The 20,572-nt window shown below is 36.2% G+C and overlaps 1 long non-coding RNA gene across 1 annotated transcript in view; it reads right to left on the reverse strand.

The window, feature by feature from the left end:
• LOC116665287 overlaps nucleotides 1-20,152 on the reverse strand; it is a 43,276-nt gene extending 23,124 nt beyond the window's left edge. Inside the window, exons 1-2 of the long non-coding RNA XR_004321823.1 lie at nucleotides 19,950-20,152; nucleotides 6,583-6,730 (exon numbers count right to left, since the gene is read on the reverse strand). This is a non-coding gene — a long non-coding RNA (uncharacterized LOC116665287). The remainder of the gene's footprint in view (nucleotides 1-6,582; nucleotides 6,731-19,949) is intronic.
• Nucleotides 20,153-20,572: the final 420 nt, after the last annotated feature.

Here is a 20,572-nt window from a genome sequence, read left to right on the forward strand (position 1 = left end):
CTCTCTGTTTAATCTTATGAATTGGCATTAAACTCAATGAATTCTCTCTTGGCAGAGCAGCTCAGAAGAAAAGATCTGAATACCTTCTAATATCTGAGGGAACTGAATGTTAAATAGATTCAAGGTAACTGAAGAAGAGTTGTGAAAGGGGATTTAAAAAATTAGTTAACATCGAATTCAAAAAAGTACAACAAAGCAGTAACTAAAACCTGTGATTCTCCTATACTGTTTCTACTAGCTATGCAGTTCTCCTGCCTGGAAGCTACTGATGTTTTATGAATCCTTCTGGAGATACTCTAATGCATTTATAAACATTTCTGTTATATGTGTGTGCACATTTTTTTACACAAAGATGTTATACAATCTCCACCCTGCCTTGAAAAATTTAGGTGAAAACCTACTTTATCTTGGAGATTGTTATAGATTGAATTGTGTGCCTCCCAAAAGACGTGTGGAAGTCCTAACCCCCAGTATCTCAGAAGGTGACCTTATTTGGAAATAAAATTATTATAGATGTAAATAAAGTTAAGATGAGGTCATACTGGAGCAGATTGAGCCCTTAATCTTATGTGACTGGTGTCCTTATAAGAAGAAGATGCAGATGCACAGTCAGAATGCCATGTGATGACAGACATCGGAGGCAGATATTGGAGTGATGCAGCTTTAAGCCAAGGAACGCTAAGGCTTGCTGCAAATCACCAGAAGCCAGAAAAAGGCAAGGAGGGATTCTCTCCTACGAGGTACAGAGGGAGCATGGCCGTGCCAACACCTTGATTTTGGACTTCTAGCTTCCAGAACTGTGATACAATTAATTTCTATTGTTTTAAGTCACACAGTTCATAGCACTTTTCTCAGCCATGCTAGGAAACTAATACAGAGGTCTTCTCATGTCAACAGAAAGCTGCTTCATTCTATTTGACAGATGCATAGTATTCTATCGTATGACTGGACCAGTTTATTTACTCAGTCCTCTACTGATGAGCAGTTAAGTTGTTCTGAAACTTTGTCATTAAAAACAACAGAAAATGAATAGCCTTATATACATGTCATTTCACACCCGTTAGACTGTCCTGAGCTAAATACACAGGAGTGATGAATATTTAAAATAAAATGTTCTGTACGTGAACAAGTGTGAAATTATTGTGACTTGAGTGATCATAAGTTTCCACAAACAGAGAGTGTAATAAAATTGTGCTTAAGCCAATAATGATGCTAACTGGCAGGACTTTGTCCCGACTCCTCCCTCATCCCTCTCCCTAAATGTTCACCTGCCGCAGGACCTTTTAGACAAGCCTCCCCTCTTTTCTCTGGATCTCTGCTGCACTTGAGTTTTTAGTGTTTTAGTACTTAGGGTCTTAGGGTAGTTATGAGAATCAAATTTTTAAAAAATTTGTGAAAGCCACTGTCCTACTTAAAGACAGGGACTGCTATTGTCTTTGCTTGAAAGCAATCTTTGATAACTTTTTTATGCCCTTCATCCACACTCTGTCCTCACTCACACTCACACATACACACGCAGTTCCACTGGGTCAAATCTGTTTCTCACAATGTGTTGTCATGTATTTAGTAGTTTCTTACCGTCTTTACGTTTGTCCACAACAGTTAGCATAATGTCTTTTTCACAAATGTGACTACTTGACTAACAAAAATCTATTCAGTGCTTCTGTATGCTAAATTTTTCATCAGTGAAACTTCTACATTTCCTGAGGGTAGCCTGAGGATTTACTTTTATGGAGTACCATTTCTCTGAACCACGCTCTTCCTCTTTCTTCTTTTCTCAGATTAGAATAATTGTTGAGGATATATATTTTTAACCAACAGGTTGGAAACGTTCAGTACAAGACACACTTTATGGTCCCAATTAATTCATGATGAGAGCCTTACAAAGGAAGATAGTAATTTCACCTTGATTTCCTAAAGTCATGAAGACTTTTCTTTCTGGAAAGGGTTTAGGATTGGGATGTGGTCACATGGTTATTATTCTTAGTAACCTCAGCCTTGTCGCCTGCCAAGAATTGTCAGAGCTAAGAGGAGTCTGTTGTTTATACAAAATAATTGGTAAAGTGCTAGGAAGAGTCCTGTCTTCACACATTTCCCCTAGAGCCTTCCAAAGTACTGAAAATTCCTACCTTCAGAGTCAATGCTTTCTCTTGCTCAAATGTACATAGCCTAAAGGGATATCATAATAAACCATTAACAGTCATCAGCAACGCAGCATGCATTGGTCTATTAGATTCTTTTCCTGCAGTAGAGGGCCAAGAAGAGAGTGAGAATCCAACAGAGAAGCTTTCCCTGAAGTGAGCTGTGTCCTACGGCTGCCCTGATGAGAGAGAGAAGTCTGGCCAGAGACAGATCCCCCACCACTCTCCTTCCACTGACCAGGAGGCCAGAGCTCTTTTGGAAGCGGGAACTACTAGGATCGGAGAGGTAGAGACAACTGAGCTAAAAGGATCTTCCTCACTTGCATCGCAGGGTCAACTCCAGGCAAAGTCGTGAAGAAGTACGTTTTTCTAGACTTTCAGTATGACATGTTGATGATTCTGGCAAAGCTCAAAATGGTATCTGGCTGTCCAAACCGTTCATCAACATTCTTGAGCACACAGTGTTGAAAGTGCCTGTTTTTTGAACCAAGCTACTCAATGCTGAGATGAAAGTACTCTGTACTCTCCTCCATTTCCCCATTTTTCCCATTTCTTTTTCCACTGATCTCCATCTATTGCAGGGGTTATTTGACTTCTTTGATGAATATTTATGGCTAACAAAGTAGTTAATATTCTCCTATGTGTCTTACCTACTGAAGGGAACCCTCAAACCTGAGATCTGCTTGGGGATTGACTGCCTGCTTTGTTTAGATCTCGCTCTCATCTATTTAAGTCTCAGCTAACCAGAAAAACTGTTGAAAGGAGGTGATGTCCCATCTAGGTAAACCTGCCCAGACTCTTTGCCACATCTTTCAAGAATTTGCATTCATTTCAGAAGCAGTAAAGAATTGCAAATTGAAAGCGCTCCGTGAAGGAAACACTTACTTTGCTTGAGAACAGCCAACAAATTGCAGGTGGTTTCATAAATTAGTTTCACCCATAGATGTTTCAACTCAAATATTGTTTCCTGTTACTGATTTATTGAACTTGTCATATTATCTCTTTGTGAAATTTATCCGTTATGAGAAAATCTTATCTAAATAAAGAACTCTCCACTTATAATAGTATTTTTATTCAGTTACTGGCTCTTTCTCCTCTGCTTAAAAACACACGCAAACCTCTCTCCATCCTAAAATTTAAAAAAAAAAAAAAATCCCTTCTTGGATGCTGTTTCCTACTCAAGTGGATGCTTTATGTTTCTCCTCTTTCTTGTAGACTTCTTTTTCTTCTTTTTTTTAAAATTTATTTCTTGCATGGAACTTTTTTCTTTTCTTTTTTTTACTTTTTAAAAAAAAGTTTTGAGGGGAGAGGTAATTAGGTTTATTAACTTATTTATTTTTAGTGGAGGTACTGGGAACTGAACCTAAGACTTTGTGCATGCTAAGCATGCGCTCTACCACTGAGCTATACCTCCTCTTCTTGTAGACTTCTTGAGAAGCCTTCACATCCTAACTTCTCATTTCTCCCTGATTGTGTAATAATAATAATAATAATATTATTATTATTATTATTATTATTAATTATAATAATTATTATTATATTAATTATAATTATTATTATAATTATAATTATTAATTATAAAATTAAATAATATAAATTATTATTATATAATAATAATAAAAATTATTATTATTATTATTATTATTATTATTATGATAGCTAATATTCATTGAGTGAATAATGTGTGCCAGGCACTGTGCAGCTTTCATCTACTATTTCATTTAAATCTTCCAAACATCCAACAAGGAAGGTATCATTAGCAGCCCTGTTTATACAGATGAGAACTCGGAGACTTCGAGAATGTTAGTATGTTGCTCGGCAAATCAGAGAGTGAGTGGGGGCAACACAGATACTCCAGTTTCCTCCTGGGGGTGATCTCTAATCACTGCTACTATCCACAGTGTGTACTGTCTCTACCAATTCACCGCAGCCAATCATTGCTTAATCATCATATCCAAGGGTTTATTTTCAATCTTCATTTACTCAGTCTTCCTGTAGCAGCTGCCACTGTTGCTCTTTTAGACAGTTCTACATCCTTCATTTCCCTGATATGACACTCTGTTAGTGCTTCCACGTTTTTAATTATTCTTTCTGACTTTCTGATTCATCCTCCTCCCATTCTCGCTTAAATGTGGGGCTTATCTGACTTTTCTGTTTCCTTTAAATGTCTTCCGTGGGTGATCTCAATGACTCATGTCCTCAACAATCATCTCAAGTCAGATTCCACTGTCCCTTTCTCCTGAGCTCCAGGTTCATCTCTGCTTACAGACACTAGAAATATCCAAATCAATCTCATTATCTTTCATTTAAAGCCTGTTCGTCCCACTGCATTTCCTCCCTCATTTTAAAACATACTTTATCGAAACATACAAGCTGAAAGACTGAGGGGCAGGGAGTTTTTTTTTACATCTTTTTCTTTTACTTCCACATTTAATTGGTCCCTACATCCTGAGTATTCTAATTTTTAAATTTAAAAATGTGTCCATTCATCTCCATTACCATTCCTGCTGCTTTAACTCCGACCCTCATCCTGTCTCATCCCTTTTGAGGTCAAGTATTGTGTATCGTACTTTATTGTAGCCCCTACAACACCTAACCCAATTTTGTATAGAGATGTAGACCATCAGGCATTTGTTAAGTGACAGATGAATATCTACCCAACACTTACACTTCATGAAGATTATTCTACTGCCTAATACTTGTGCAGCACTTTGCTATCATCACACACTGTGCTAAATGCTTTACCTATGTTACCTTGGTCAATCTTCACAAATTTCTTTTGAAGTAGGTACAATTATTATTCCCATTTTATACATGGCGAGACAGACAGAGAGAGGAATTGACTTAACCAAGTTTATACAGCTAATACATGGCAGAGCTCAAATTAGATCACACTACGGCTTCAAGTTCATACTCTTAACCATTGTACTTCCTAACATTTCCTTTTGGTCTGCTTCTACCTATTACACTGAGGTCCTAATTATTTTCCCATGATAGCTATGAAAATACAATAGTTACTAAATTCACAAGCTTAGAGATATAGATCTGAACCTGAATTCCTATTCTCAGCTTCCTCCAGGCTCTCTTATAATCCTAGAGCAACTCAGAACCAAAATTACTTCAGAGTTTTGAAGGAAACCTGGAGATTAAGGTAGGGTCCACTGGCCCAACAACACATGACATGCAAACAATTAGCATGGTTCCTTAAACTCAGAGCAAAAGTACGCCTCGGGAGCAGGATCTAGACCTCTTGGTGAGTGTTAGCCCTGCTGCTTGGGACCATGGTAGCACTGAGTTGGAAAGACAAGACTGTAAGGCAGGACAAAACACAGTACGGAGCTGCCATTTAAGACGAGGTGAGTGGATGGTCTAGACCCAGTGAGCCAAGGCAAAAGACAGGTCCACATGGAGGAATGGATGAATGTAAAGATAAAGATCAAGAATACAAAGAAGGTGGGAGCTAAGGTGGGTTAAGGCTGAGGGAGGGACAGAGAGCAGCCAGAGGAGAATGTGTGGAGAGACAAGTGTGTATTTAAAACCAAGGTGAAGTCACATCAGGTTTCTAATACTCTGTGGTAGAGAGATTTTTTGAACTGAGTGTCAGAAGACCTGCATTCTAATTTGGTTCTACCATCCATCAGGAGAGTGCCCCTCGAAAAGCTCCTTAAACTATCTAGAGCTCACTTTTCTCATTTGTATAATAAGACTTCAACATGATGACTCCAGTAGTTACAGAGTTACAAAGTCTAATAGGCTTTACACAGTGGTCGACATTTTCTGATCATCATGGACTCTCAATAGGAAAGAAATCTGAGCAAGTAGGAAAGAGCTGCATGGACAAATTTATCAGTTATTTACAAATATGTAAATCTGTACGTGTACCACTTCACTAATATTAGTTATATTATCATTAAGTGGTATTGCAAGGCACAATATACAGGTGTGGTGAGATTTATCATTATAATGGATGGAAATGCCTATTTGAAATAGTCCTAGACAACTTTGATTCTTTTGTGCACTTCTTGTTAGATCTGATTAGATTTTCATTATTTTTCATATTGCAATTTGGGTGACAAAGAGCTCTTTCTTGGATTCAGGAAAGTGTCAGCAATGTTAATTTCTTACTCACTGGCTCTTACAGATCAGTATGATCTTCATTATGAAGTTTCTTTGCAGAAATCTTTTAAAAACATGTGTCCATCATATGAGCATTAGTTAACTAGATAACGAGATAGTACGAACATTCACTTCACCCGACTTCTTGGGTTCCCTCAATAGCAGCCCCTGAGGGAAGGACTAAGAGCGGGTTGTTTTCTTGGGAGGTGACTCTCGAAAGCACAGGGAGGGCGTAGGCGCAGTGAGACACAGCGAGTGGTGATGACACGTTGTGCTGTGGACCCAATCCCAGTAGTGACCCCCTGAGAAGCCATGTGGGACATACCTCAGAGCCATCATCGTTCCTGGATGAGGGTGCGGTGAGAGCACTTGCCCACCGACTTTCATCCCCCGTGGTTAATGGATGTCCCTGGCGGTTTTCTCCCTTCACTTCCAGGTTGGACTTGTCTTTGGCGGAGCAAACACTCGTGGTGCTGAAGAATCAGACAGAGAAGAAGAGAGATACTGGTGTTAGAGGTGGAAGGCTTTTAGCTTGCTGCCAAGTGCTCACCATACCTAAGGTGATCTCAGGACAACTACAGGGCGTGCTATCTACAGCATCTGCTCCCCCTGGTGATGGTTAGGATTAGAATTAGGGCCAGGATTACTGCTCTGATAAACTGAAGCAAACAAAGAAAGGAGGGCACCAGCATCAACTGTCCCCTTTTTACCTTGGGATATACTGAGTACCATATTTTGGCAATCTGTGTATTAAACATTAATAATAAAGTACGATTTCTTTAATGTTTTTAGACGAAATATGTAAATAGAAGTCCTAATATTTTCTTTCCACATTTTGAAGGTCACCTGATACATCCCTTGGGAACCTGCCTCTCTGACCTATGATCAGCTCCCAAGAGCGGGCGACCCAAGGGCCAGGTTCTCCAGGAAGCTGAGATGTACATTCTGGCAGAGGCTGCTTCAGTCCCAGGAAGATAAGCCAGGTGCTGCAGGACCCCACAAGCTTTATGCCTCCAGTGCAAAACTGTGGGTTTCTATCAGCAGCGTAAATGTGTCTTCTCCAAGGTTAGTGTCAAGATATTCTGGGGGCCTCTGGAGGGCGCTGAAATATCAAGGAGCCCTCTTACAGGAAGTACTTCCGTGAGATGCTGACTTTTCAAGAAAATGAACTGGAGTGGGGGTCATAGCTCAGTGGTAGAGCACATGCTTAGCATGCACAAGGTCCTGGGTTCAATCCCCAGTACCTCCATAAAGGACAAAACAAACAAAAAACTCTAACTACCTCTCCCACCCAAAAATAAAATAAATGAATAAAAGATACATTAAAAAAAGAGAACTAGAGAAAGACAATGGTATCTTATCTACATATAAGTTGATCTATAAGACAAGTTTCATTATTGTATGATTGATGTTTACAATCACGGTAAAGCTAAAATTTTCTCTGAACATCTTTGGCATTGTCACAATTCCACACTTGAATTTAGAGAAATTAAATGAGCAACTTGACATTCAAATGACATTGATTAGGGTAACTCAAATAAGCTAACTCTCTGTAGAAAGTGGTATGGGTTATAAAAAGATGAGTAAAACTTAGTCTCTTACAATATAATTGGGGGAGTAAGCACTGCATGTAAGTAACCATAAAGCAAGGTGGAAAGTGATAAACTCCACAAGAAAAATACCAAGGGCTGTGAAAAATTCTAAGATAGAAAAATTATTTCTGCACTGAGTACTTTATTATTTGTTGTGATGATAGCTAAGCCTAGCCCAAATTCCATGTCCTGGAAATTTCTTTAAACATGGCCCATTTGCCAGCCCACCAGTTGGAGTTTAGTAATAAGCAAGCGGACTTGGGCTTAGAAAAGACAGAGAGGTCTCAGATGGGCCTCTACCTGGGTGATAACTGCACTGGGCTCTAAAAGGCCCTCAAGAGACAAAGCAGATCACTTCTCTAATTCTTAATCGTAAAAAAATCTACCACCACGTGATCTGTTTTTAAGCCATGAACTTTAAGGAATACAAAGGCAAACAATGGAAACAAAACTTGTGCGATATTTGTACTGATAGTATATTGCTGCAGTTTTCTTGAAAGTAAAAATATTTTCGCAATAAAGATTTTATCATAAAATGGAAACATGGGTTAGGTGTCTGTTTTTCTTAACTGAAAATCAATTTATAATGAAATTATACACATGAAAGAATTTGTAAGATATTTTAATAGAAAATCAAGTTCAGCAAAGCTATTGAGAATTATAGTAAATAATATCTCATGCTCAAATAACTAGGAACTCTACTTTTCATATTAGGTACAACTGGTGATCTCATAAGTACATTTTTTTCATTCTGTCCAAAGATTAAAAAAAAATGTTAGAATGAACGGCCTATGATTTGTCACATCGGCCATATAGAACATATATAAGACAACTCTCTAAAAACATCTTTCAGTCACAATGTCCAAATTAGTATTGATATGTTTTTAAATATCTTCTTTATGTCAACTCTGATAAGTTTTGTCTTAATTTCAAAACTTCTCATAACATCCAGCTGCTTAAGTGCCAAGCTAAATTCCATTGTTTGATGCAGTGAATATCTCAGTATTGAACCTGTATCATGAAAAGTGTATTATTTTTTAAGTCTGTTTTCCCCATAGAGTAACTCATTTTTTTTTTCTTTAGGAAAGAGAGTAAAAGGTCAGTTTCCAATAAAGGTGCTGTGCTACAATTTCTAAAATTTTTTCTGAAAAGTTAAAATTTATTCTAAAATTCCTGTTAGCTAGCAAGGCATCAGATTGATTACTGTCGTATTTCAAACTTCACCAAGATTAAAGATGATTGAGAACTTGTAACTAATTTGTAATTTATCCATCCATCCATCCATTTAGTTCTTCATTAGGTGCTTTTCTGGACACTGAAGATACAAATAAGAAAGGACGATAGTCTGATCTAGAAGTCAATTATGTAACAAATAATTATCATACATGAGGTATCATAACTCGCTTGGGCAGGACAGAGGATGGAGTAGTGCACGCTGTCTGAAGCCAACATGTTTCAAAAAGAAGGTGATGTTAAGCCAATATTAGAGAATGAATCTGAGTTTACCAGGCAGGCGAAGAAATATGTATGTGGAAAATTCTCTGAGCAGAGTTTTGAATTTCAGAAAATAGAAAAAGAGAAAGAAAAAGTATGACAAGTTTGGGGAACCATAAACTGATTAGTATTGCAGGAGATTTCTGCCAAGCTCTCCCAGGACTCTCTTATTTATGGTCATTATTATGCTTGAAACTTACTTATCCAATGGTGTTTCTTTTAATTCAAAGAATCTTGTTATTATTTTTAACAGTTTCGGGATATAATTACATACTGAATAATTAATCCATTTAAAGTATACAATTCAATGGGTTTTTTTTTTAGCATAGTCACAGAGTTATGCAACCATCACCAAAATCAAATCAATTTTTGAGCATTTCCATCATCCCCGCTCAGAGAAATTCTTATCCATTAGCAGATACTCTCCATTTCCCCCACTACCAATTCCAGACCTGGGCAGCCACTAAACTACTTTCTGTCTCTATGGATTTGCCTATTCTCGATATTTAAATAAATAGAATCATACAATACGTGGCCTCTTAAGACTGGCTTTTTTTCATATAGCATAATTATAAGATTCATTCATGTTATAGCATGTATTAGTACTTCATTTTTATTGTCAAATAATGTTATCACTATAATATTGACATTATTATAAACAAATATGTCGTATTTGTTTATCATTTATCAGTTGTCCTATATTTGGGAATAATGTTCAAACACTGTCCAAACAACATCCAAAGTGTGAAAACACTTTCTGGCTAGTGTGAATAATGGTGTAAACACTCATTTACAAGTTTTGGCGTATATGTACTCAAAACTCTCAGATGTTTACTCATATGTACTCATGTCTCTGGGATATTTACCTCGGGGTGCAACTGCTGAGTCAAATGGTAACCTTTTGCCTAACATTTTGAGGAGCTGTCAATCTGTTTTCCTAAGCAGCTGCACAATTTAACATTCCCAGCAGCAATGCATGAGGACTCCACTTTCCCCGAGTTCTCACCAATGCTTGTCATTACTTGTCTTTTTGATTATAGCCGTCCTAGTGGGGATGAAGTATTATCTCATGGTGGTTTTGTTTTGCATTTTCCTAATAGCTAATGATATTGAGCATCTTACTGGCTATTTGTATATCTTCTCTGGAGAAATGTCAATTCAGATACTTTGCCCATTTAAAATACAGGTTTGTCTTATTGAGTTGTAAGAGTTCCTTGCATATTCTGGGTATAAATCTGTTATCAGATACAGGATTTATCAATATTTTCTCCCATTCTGTAGGTTATCTTTTTTCATTTTCTTGATAGTGTTCTCTGAAGCATAAACATTTTTAGTTTTGATAAAATTCATTGATACATATTTTTGTTATTGTTTGTGCTTTTGCATCATATCTAAAAGAATTTCCCTATCCCAATGTCACATGAATTTACTCCTATGTTCTTTCTAAGAGTTTTTTAGTTGTAGATCTTACATTTACTTCTGTGATCCATTTGGAGTTAATGTTTTTGCCTGTATGTAGGGAAGGAGACCAACTTTATTTTATCTGCATGTGGATATCTAGCTGTCTCAGCACTACTTGTTGAAAGATAATTATTTCCCTGTTGAATGGTCTTGGCGCCCTTGTCAAAAACCAGCTGAACTTAAAAGTGAGGGTTTATACATGGACTCTCAGTTCTGTCTCACTGATCTACAAGTCTGTCCCTGATGCTACACTCTCGTGATTAATGCAGCTGTATGATGTGATTTGAAGTTGTCAGGTGTAAGCAAAGATGTCCTACTTTGTTCTTTTTCAAGATCATTTGGCTATTCTGGGTCTCTGGAATTTCTTTAATACTTTTAGGATCAACCTGTCAATTTCTGTAGAAATTGCAACAGAGAATTTAACAGGGATTATTTTGAATCAGTAGTAGATCAATTTGTGGAATATTGCCATCTTAATATTGTCTTATAATACATTAACAAAGGATTTCTACTCATTTATTTAGGTGTCCTTAAGATCTTTCAGCAATATTTTACAGATTTTCCCACTAGGTTTATTGAGCTATAATGGAGGTATAAAATTAAATACATATTTAAAGTATACAATGGGATGATTTGATACATGTATACATTGTGAAACCACTACCACAATCAAGTTAATTCATGCATCCACCATCTCACACAGTTAACGTTGGGTGTGTGTGGTCTAAGATCTACTCACATAGACACCATGCTGTACTTTTGATCCTCATAACTTATTCATCTCCTAACTATTCATCAGTAAGTTTGTACCCTTTGACCAATAAGCTCCCTATTTCCCCCACCCTCAGCCCCTGGCAGCCACCATTCTACTCTGTGTGTCTATAAATTTAAATTTTTTTTGATTCCATAGATAAGTGATACCATACAGTATTTGTCTTTTTCTGTCTGGCTTATTTCACTTAACATAATGCCCTCCAGGTTTATCTATGTTGTCACAAGTGGCAGGATCTCCTTCTATTTCATGGCTAAATAATATTCCCTTGTGTATATATACACCACATTTTCTTTATTTATATGCTAATGAACACCTAGGCTGTTTGCATCTTGGCTACTGTGAATAATGCTGCAATGATCATGGGAGTGTAGATATCTCTTCAAGATACTGATTTCTTTCTTTGAATATATGCCGAGAAGTTGAATTGTGGGATCATATAGTAGTTCCATTTTTAATATTTGAGAAACCTCCATATTGTTTTCCATAATGGCTGTGCCAATTTACATTCCCACCAACAGTGTACAAGGGTTCCCTTTTCTCCACATCCTTACCAGAACTTATCTCTTATCTCCTTGATAAAAGCTAACTAATGTGAGTTGTATCTCATTGTGGTTTTGATTTGTATTTTCCTGATGATTAGTGATGTTGAGCACCGTTGGTCATTTGTATGTCTTCTTTGCAAAAGTGCCTATTCAGGTCCTTTGCCAATTGTTCAGTCAGAACTGCTATTGCTGCTGTTCCATGTGTTGTGTTTCCACTTTTGTTTTTATGAATATATTTTTACCTTCCCTTTTTAATGTCCTCATTGACCCATTGGTTGTTCAGAAGTGTATTGATTTCCATGTATTTGTAAAAATTTCAGCTTTCTGTTATTGATTTCGAGTTTCATACCATTGTGTTTAGAAAAAATAGGTGGTATGATTTCAGTCTTCTTAAGTTCGTTATGACTTATTTTGTGGCCTAACATATGATCTCTCCCAGAGAATGTTCCATGTGTGCTGGAGAAGAAGCTGTATTCCATTGCTTTTGGATGGAATATTCTGTATATATCTTTTACATGCATTAGGCCAGAAGTAGAGCTCAAGTCCAGTTTTTCCCTATTACTTTTCTGTCTGGATGATTTAGCCATTGTCAAAAGTGGGCTACTGATGTCTCAGACTTACTGTGTTGCCATCTATTTCTGCCATCAGATCTGTTAAAATTTACTTAATATGATTAGGTGCTCCAATGAGAGTGCCTATATATTTACAATTGTTAAATTCTATTGATGAATTGGCCCCTTTATCATAACATAATGACTTTCTTTGTCATTTGTTAGGGTTTTTGACTTAAAGTCTATTTTTTTCTGATATAAGTATAGCTGTCCCTGCTCTCTTTTGATTTCCATTTATATTTTTTTATTTATTATTTTCATTTTATTATTAAATATTTATATATTTCCATTGTATATTTTTTCATCCTTTCACTTTCAGCCTATGTCCTTAAACCTAAAATGAGTCTTTTGTAGGCATCATATAGTTAGATCTTATTTTTATTTTATCCATTCAGCAACTCTAGGTCTTTTGATTGGAAAATTTAATTTATTTACATTTAAAGTAATTATTGATAGCTAAGGACTTACTATTGCCTTCTTGTTAAAGCTTTTTTGGAATGTTTTGTAGTTCCTTTGTTCTATTCTTTCTCTCTTGCTGTCTCCCTTTGTGATTTGATGATTTCATGTAGTGGTATATTTTCATTGCTTTCTCTTTCTCTTTTTTGTATCTACAATAGGTTTTTGCTTTGCGATTACCATGAGGCTTACATAAACATCTCACAGTTATAACAGTCTATTTTAAGCTGATAAGTTAATGTTGATTGCATACAAAAACCGTACCATTTGACCTCCTCCTCTCATTGTATGTTTTTGGATGTCAAAACTTACATATTTTTATGTTGTGTATCTGTTAAAAATCATTGCAACTATAGCTGTTTTTTTAGTACTTTTGTCTTATAATTTTTATACTAAAGGAATTTCCATATCACCAGTACAATACAAAATATTCTGAATCTGACTATATGCTTACTTTTACCAGAGTGTTTCACATTTTCATGTGTTATGTTACTAACTAGCATTCTTTCATTTCAGTGTGAAGAAATCCCTTTAGCATTTCTTATAAGGTAGGGGTAGTGGTGATGAACTTTCTCAGCTTTGGTGTGTCTGGGAAAGTCTTTAAATCTCCTTCATTTCTGAAGGACAGCTTTACTGTGCAAAGTGTTCCTGTTGGCATTTTTTTTTTCTTTCAGCACTATGAATATATCATTCCACTCTCTTGTGACCTACAAGGTTTCTGCTGAGAAATCTACTCATAGTCTCATGAAGGTTCCCTTGTATGAGATGAGTTTCTCCCCTCTTTCTGCTTTCAAAATTCTCTATTTGTCTTTGATATTTTCAGTTTTATGATACTGCATCTTGGGAATTCTTCTTTTGGTTGAATCTGGATGGGGACCCATAAGCTTCAGGTAGCTGGATGCCCATATCTCTGCCCCAATTTGGTAAGTTTTCAATCATTCTTTCTTTTTAAAAAAATTTTTTGTTGAAGTATAGTTGGTTTACAATGTTGTGTTAATTTCTGGTTTACAGCATAGTGTTTCAGCTATACATATATATGCATATATATTTCTCTTCATATTCTTTTTCATTATAGGTTATTATAAGATATTGAATATAGTTTCCTGTGCAACACAGTAGAATCTTGTTGTTTGTCTATTTTATGTATAGTAGTTAGTATCTGCAAATCCCAAACTCCCAATTTATCTCTCCACTCCCCTGACTTTTCCCCTGGTAACCACAAGTTTTTTTTTCTATGTCTATGAGTCTGTTTCTGTTTTGTAAATAAGTTCATTTGTGTCATTTTTTTAGGTTCTACAATATAAATGATGTCATATGGTATTTTTCTCTCTTTCTGGCTTAGTTCACTTAGTATGATAATATCTGGGTCCATCCATGTTGCTGCAAATGGCATTATTTCATTCTTTTTTAAAATTGCTGAGTAGTATTCCATTGTGTATGTGTGTGTATACACACACACACACACACATATACATACCACATCTTCTTTATCCATTCATTTGTCAACGGACATTTAGGTTGCTTCCACGTCTTGGCTATGGAAACTAGTGCTGCTATGAACATTGGGGTGCATGTATCTTTTTGAATTAGAGTTCCCTCTGGATATATGCCCAGGAGTGGGATCACCTGGATCATATGGTAAGTCTATTTTTAGTTTTTTAAGGAATCTCCATACTGTCTTCCATAATGGCATCCATTATTTTTTAAAATAAGCTTTCTGACCCTTTCTCTCTTCTTCTGGTACTCTCAGAATGCAAATTTTGTTTCTTTTGATGGTGCCCCATAATTCTTATAGGCTTTCTCTACTCTTTTTCATTCTTTTTTCTTTTTTTGTCATCTGACTGGATAATTTTAAATGAATTTTCTTTGAATTCATAGTTTCTTTCTTCTCCTTGATCAAGTCTGCTTGGATGCTCTACATTGCATTTTTCATTTCACTCATTGTGTTCTTCACCTGCAGAATTTATGTTTGGTTCTTATTTCTTTCTTTCTGCTTACTCTCTTACTTTGTTCATGTATTGCTTTCCTGATTTTATTGAGTTACCTATCTGATTTCTCTTGTAGCTGAGTTTCCTTAAAACATTTTTTTCCTCACTTTTTTGGTCCAAGAATTTGTAGATCTCCATTTCTTTGTGATCAGGTACTAGAAAATTATTGTGTTCCTTTGGTAGTTTATTTCCTTGATTTGTCATGTTCCTTGAACTCTTGCGCTGCTATTTTCTCATTTGAAGAGCACTCCCCTCCTCCAGTCTCTACAGAGTAGCTTCAGGAGGTCAATACCTTTACTGATCAGTCCAGCTAAGGATTCTGAGGCTTCCTCAGATTTTTCCTATGGATGTGCCCACTCACACATGCTGTTCCCTCCTGGGAAAATCTTGTGTTGTATGGCTTCTCTCAATCCTGCAAACCAGACTGCAGGCTGAATGCCTCCTGTTACGCTTTAGTTGCATCTCATGCATTTTAGTATGTTGTATCTACATTTTCATTCATCCTAAAATATTTTCTAGTTTTCCTTTTGGTTTCTACTTTGACCCATTGGTTATTTAGCAGTGTACTGTTTAATTTCCTCACTATTTGTAAATATCCCAAATTCCTTTTTGTTATTAATTTCTAATCTCCCTCCATTATGATCAGAGAAATACTTTTGTACAATTTCAATCCCTTTAGATTTATTGAGGGTTGTTTTATAGCCTAGCATGTAGTCTGTTTCAGAGAATGTTCCATGTACTCAGACAAATGTGTATTTTTTGTGTGTGGAGTATTCTATAGATATCTGTTAGATCTATTTTACATACAATGTTCAAGTTTTCTATTTCCTTTGTTAATATTCTCCTTAGATGTTCTATCCATTGGGGGGGGGGTTGTATTTAACTCTTTAACTGTTTTTGTCAAATTGCTTATTTTTCCTTTCAATTCTGTTTATTTTGGCTTCATGTATTTCATATAGGTGCATATATGTTTGTAACATCTTGGTAGTTTGATTCTTTCATTACAAAATGCCCTCTTTATCTCTAGTAACATTTTCTTTTCATTTGGAAGTCTATTGTATTTGATACTATTATTATCATTTCTGTAGTTGCTGTTTGCATGATATAACTTTTTCCATTCTTTTACCTTCAGTCTGTTTGCACCTTTGAACCTAAAGTGTTTCTCCTGTAGACAACATATAGGTGGATGGTGTTTCTTATCCAGTTTGACAATTTCTACCTTGTGACTGGATTATTTAATCCATTCACATTTAATATTACTACTTCTGTTTTTTTGTTTCTGTTCCCCCTACTGCTCTTTTTTGAATTAAGTGAATATTTTTAAAGTAATATTTTAATTACTGTAATTACTTTTTTCATTATTTAAAACATTTTGTTGGTGATTACACTAGGGCTTACTATATACATATTATCAGAATCCACTTCAGACTTCTACAAACTTAATTACAATGTGATATAGAAACATTACTTCTGTGCAGCTCTATTCTCTCTTTCCCCTTTCACCCTATTATTGTTATACATGTTACATTATAGTAAGTTATTAATCCACCAATACTTTGTTATAACTACTAGCTTGTATCATTTTATGTGTATTATACAGGCTGAGAGAAGAAAGGAGAGTAAGTTTATATTCACCGAGTTTGTTATGGTAACCTTATTATTTACTTGTTTTTGGTTCTCTACATATGTTCCTAGGATTCAAGTTACCATCCGGTGTCATTTCCTTAGCCCAACATAGCTTTGCTCAATCCATCTTCTTGGTGCTGTTATTGGCAAATATATTACATCTGTATATATTCTGACCCAACAATACAGTTATATACATACTATTTTATACAGTTGTGTTTTACATCAGTTCAGAAATAAGAAGAAACATTCATTTATACTATCTTTTATAACTAAAATGAATTATTTAATTTATTTAAGTTTAAAATAAATGTTATGGACTGAATATTTGTGTGTCCCCTTGCCCCTCAATTTGTATGTTGAAGCCCTAAAGCCCAGTGTGATCGGTTTTGGAAGGTGAGGCCTTTGGGAGTTATAAATTTAGATGAAGCCATGAGGGTGGAGCTCCCATGAGGTTAGTGTTCTCAAAAGAAAAGGAATAAACACCAGAGCTTCCTCTCTCTGCTGCACACAAAGAAAAGGTATTGTGAGCATACAGAGGGTGACTGCCTACAAGCCAAGGCAAGAGGTCTCAGAAAGTAACCTACCCTGCCAACCCCTTGATTTTGGACTTCTTAGGCTCCAGCACTGTCAGAAAAATCTATTTACATTGTTTAAATCACCCTGTGCATGGTATTTTGCTATGATAGTCTGCAATAAGACATTAAATTAATAATTAAATTCAAGCAGGGGTAGTTTTTGAAGCTATTTCTAAGATTTGTTCTGACCTCCAGAGGGCCTGTCTTAGCTCTCTCTTTCATTGACTCCCTGGTGAACTGGCTGGACTATGGTTCTACTTGTTGCTCTTACTTATAGGACTTTTGTTTTTGAGATTGCCCTTAATTTAATAAGTGTTAATTTCTTTACGATATACAAATCAAATGGGAAAATTTTTTTAAAAATCCACTGTAACTATATGCTGACGACATGTTACTATATATAGAAAACCCTAAAAGGTCCACACAAAAACTACTAGAGCTGATTGAAGAGTTCAGCAAGGTAGCAGGTTACAAAATTAACATTCAAAAATCAGTTGCATTTCTTTACACTAACGATGAATCAACAGAAAAAGAAAGTAAGGAAACAATCCCCTTTAAAATAGCACCCAAATAAAATATCTGGGGATAAATCTAACCAAGGAGGTGAAAGAATTATACACAGAAAACTATAAACCATTGATGAAGGAAATTAAGGAAGACTTTAAAAAATGGAAAGATATTCCATGCTCTTGGATTGGAAGAATCAATATTGTTAAAATGGTCACAATGTCCAAGGCAATCTACAGATTTAATGCAATCCCTATCAAATTACCCAGGACATATTTCACAGAACTAGAACAAATCATAATAAAATTTACTTCAGACAATACTATAGAGCTACAGTCATCAAGACAGCATGGTATTGGTACAAAAACAGACATATACACCAATGGAACAGAATAGAGAGCCCAGAAATGAACCCACAAACTTTTCGTCAACTAATCTTCAACAAAGGAGGCAAGAATATACAATGGAATAAAGACAGTCTCTTCAACAAATGGTGTTGGGAAAACTGGACAGCAGCATGTAAAACAATGAAGCTAGAACACTCCCTTACACCATACACAAAAATCAACTCAAAATGGATCAAAGACTTAAACATAAGACAAGATATAATAAACCTCCTAGAGGAAAACACAGGCAAAACATTATCTGACATACATTTCAAAAATTTTCTCCTAGAAGAAATAAAAGCAAGAATAAACAAATGGGACCTAATGAAACTTACAAGCTTCTGCACAGCAAAGGAAACCAGAAGTAAAACAAGAAGAAAACCTATGGAATGGGAGAAAATTTTTGCAAATGAAACCAACAAAGGCTTGATCTCCAGAATATATAAGCAGCTCATACGACTCAATAAGAAAAAAATAAACAACCCAATCCAAAAATGGGCAGAAGACCTAAACAAGCAATTCTCCAAGGAAGACATACAAATGATCAAAAGGCACAAGAAAAAATGCTTAATATCACTAATTATCAGAGAAATGCAAATCAAAACTACAATGAGGTATCACCTCACACCAGTCAGAATGGCTGTCATTCAAAAATCCACAAATGACAAATGCTGGAGAGGCTGTGGAGAAAGGGGAACCCTCCTACACTGCTGGTGGGAATGCAGTTCGGTGCAGCCACTATGGAAAACAGTGTGGAGATTCCTCAAAAGACTAGGAATAGACTTACCTTATGACCCAGGAATCCCGCTCCTGGGCTTGTATCCAGAAGGAACCCTACTTCAGGATGACACCTGCACCCCAATGTTCATAGCAGCACTATTTACAATAGCCGAAACATGGAAACAGCCTAAATGTCCATCAACAGGTGACTGGATAAAGAAGATGTGGTATATTTACACAATGGAATACTACTCAGCCATAAAAACCGACAACATAATGCCATTTGCAGCAACATGGATGCTTCTGGAGAATGTCATTCTAAGTGAAGTAAGCCAGAAAGAGAAAGAAAAATACCATATGAGATCGCTCATATGTGGAATCTAAAAAACAAAAACAAAAACAAACAAACAAACAAAAACAAAGTGTAAATACAGGACAGAAATAGACTCATAGACAGAGAATACAGACTTGTGGTTGCCAGGGGGGTGGAGGGTGGGAAGGGATAGACTGGGATTTCAAAATTGTAGAATAGATAAACAAGATTATACTGTAAAGCACATGGAAATATACACAAAATGTTATGATAACTCACAGAGAAAAAAATGTGACAATGAGTGTGTATATGTCCATGAATGACTGAAAAATTGTGCTGAACACTGGAATTTGACACAACATTGTAAAATTGCTGCATTGTTTTTAATAGCAAAAAGCTGAAAATCTCTTAATAGGGGATTGTTTAAATAAATGGTGGTACATCCATTTGTGGTAGATTGCGCCAGCAGCTCCGTTCTTCAGCTCCTCCTCTGTACAAATCCCTTGCCGTGTTACTTGGCAGTGCTCTCTCACTGTGCACCAGGGAGTTGTAATTCCCTGGTCCTCAGCTTTAGCATGAGATTTGCTTTAACTTACAGCATGGTGACAAATGGGAGGCAAGCAGTATCTTAAAAGGGACTTACATGGATTAGGTTTACATGTTCTTGTACTTCCACTGCCTCAGCTGTTTCACTGGTCTTGTGGGGAAGGTAATAGCCATTTGGAGCAGAATTGTCTTCAAGTAAGGTGTGTCAGTCAAGCCCAACCTAAAATAGAGCCCACCAGTCAATTTGCAGAAGCATGAGCAGTCCAGATTAGCAGAGTTTGCCAATCAAGTCCAACCCAAATCAACCAACCCTCAGCCAATCTGCAGATTCACAAGCTATACTTATAAATAATTGTTATTTTAAACCACTGAGTTCTGAGGTGGTTTATTGCACAGCAACAGATAGCTAATACCCTGTCCAGTGGATAACACCTACCCATGAAGAGTTCTTCATTATACTAATAATGAATAATCTGAGTCTCATAGTTTAGTTAAACATGGTGCAGAACAATGTGAAGTGTTCAATTCCTTGTGAAAAGAATTTGCATAGATGTACAGAGGATCTAACTGGAAGGATACACACAAAAACCTGATAAAAGTCGGCTGCCTACGGAGAGGTGAACTGGACAGCTAAGGGACAGAAGTGGACGATTTTCACTTGTACACCTTTCTGCCACTTTTGAATTTTCAACTGTATAAAAGCATTATATCTTTTAAAAA

Source organism: Camelus ferus, chromosome 8, assembly GCF_009834535.1.
Source record: "Camelus ferus isolate YT-003-E chromosome 8, BCGSAC_Cfer_1.0, whole genome shotgun sequence".
NCBI lineage: Eukaryota > Metazoa > Chordata > Mammalia > Artiodactyla > Camelidae > Camelus > Camelus ferus.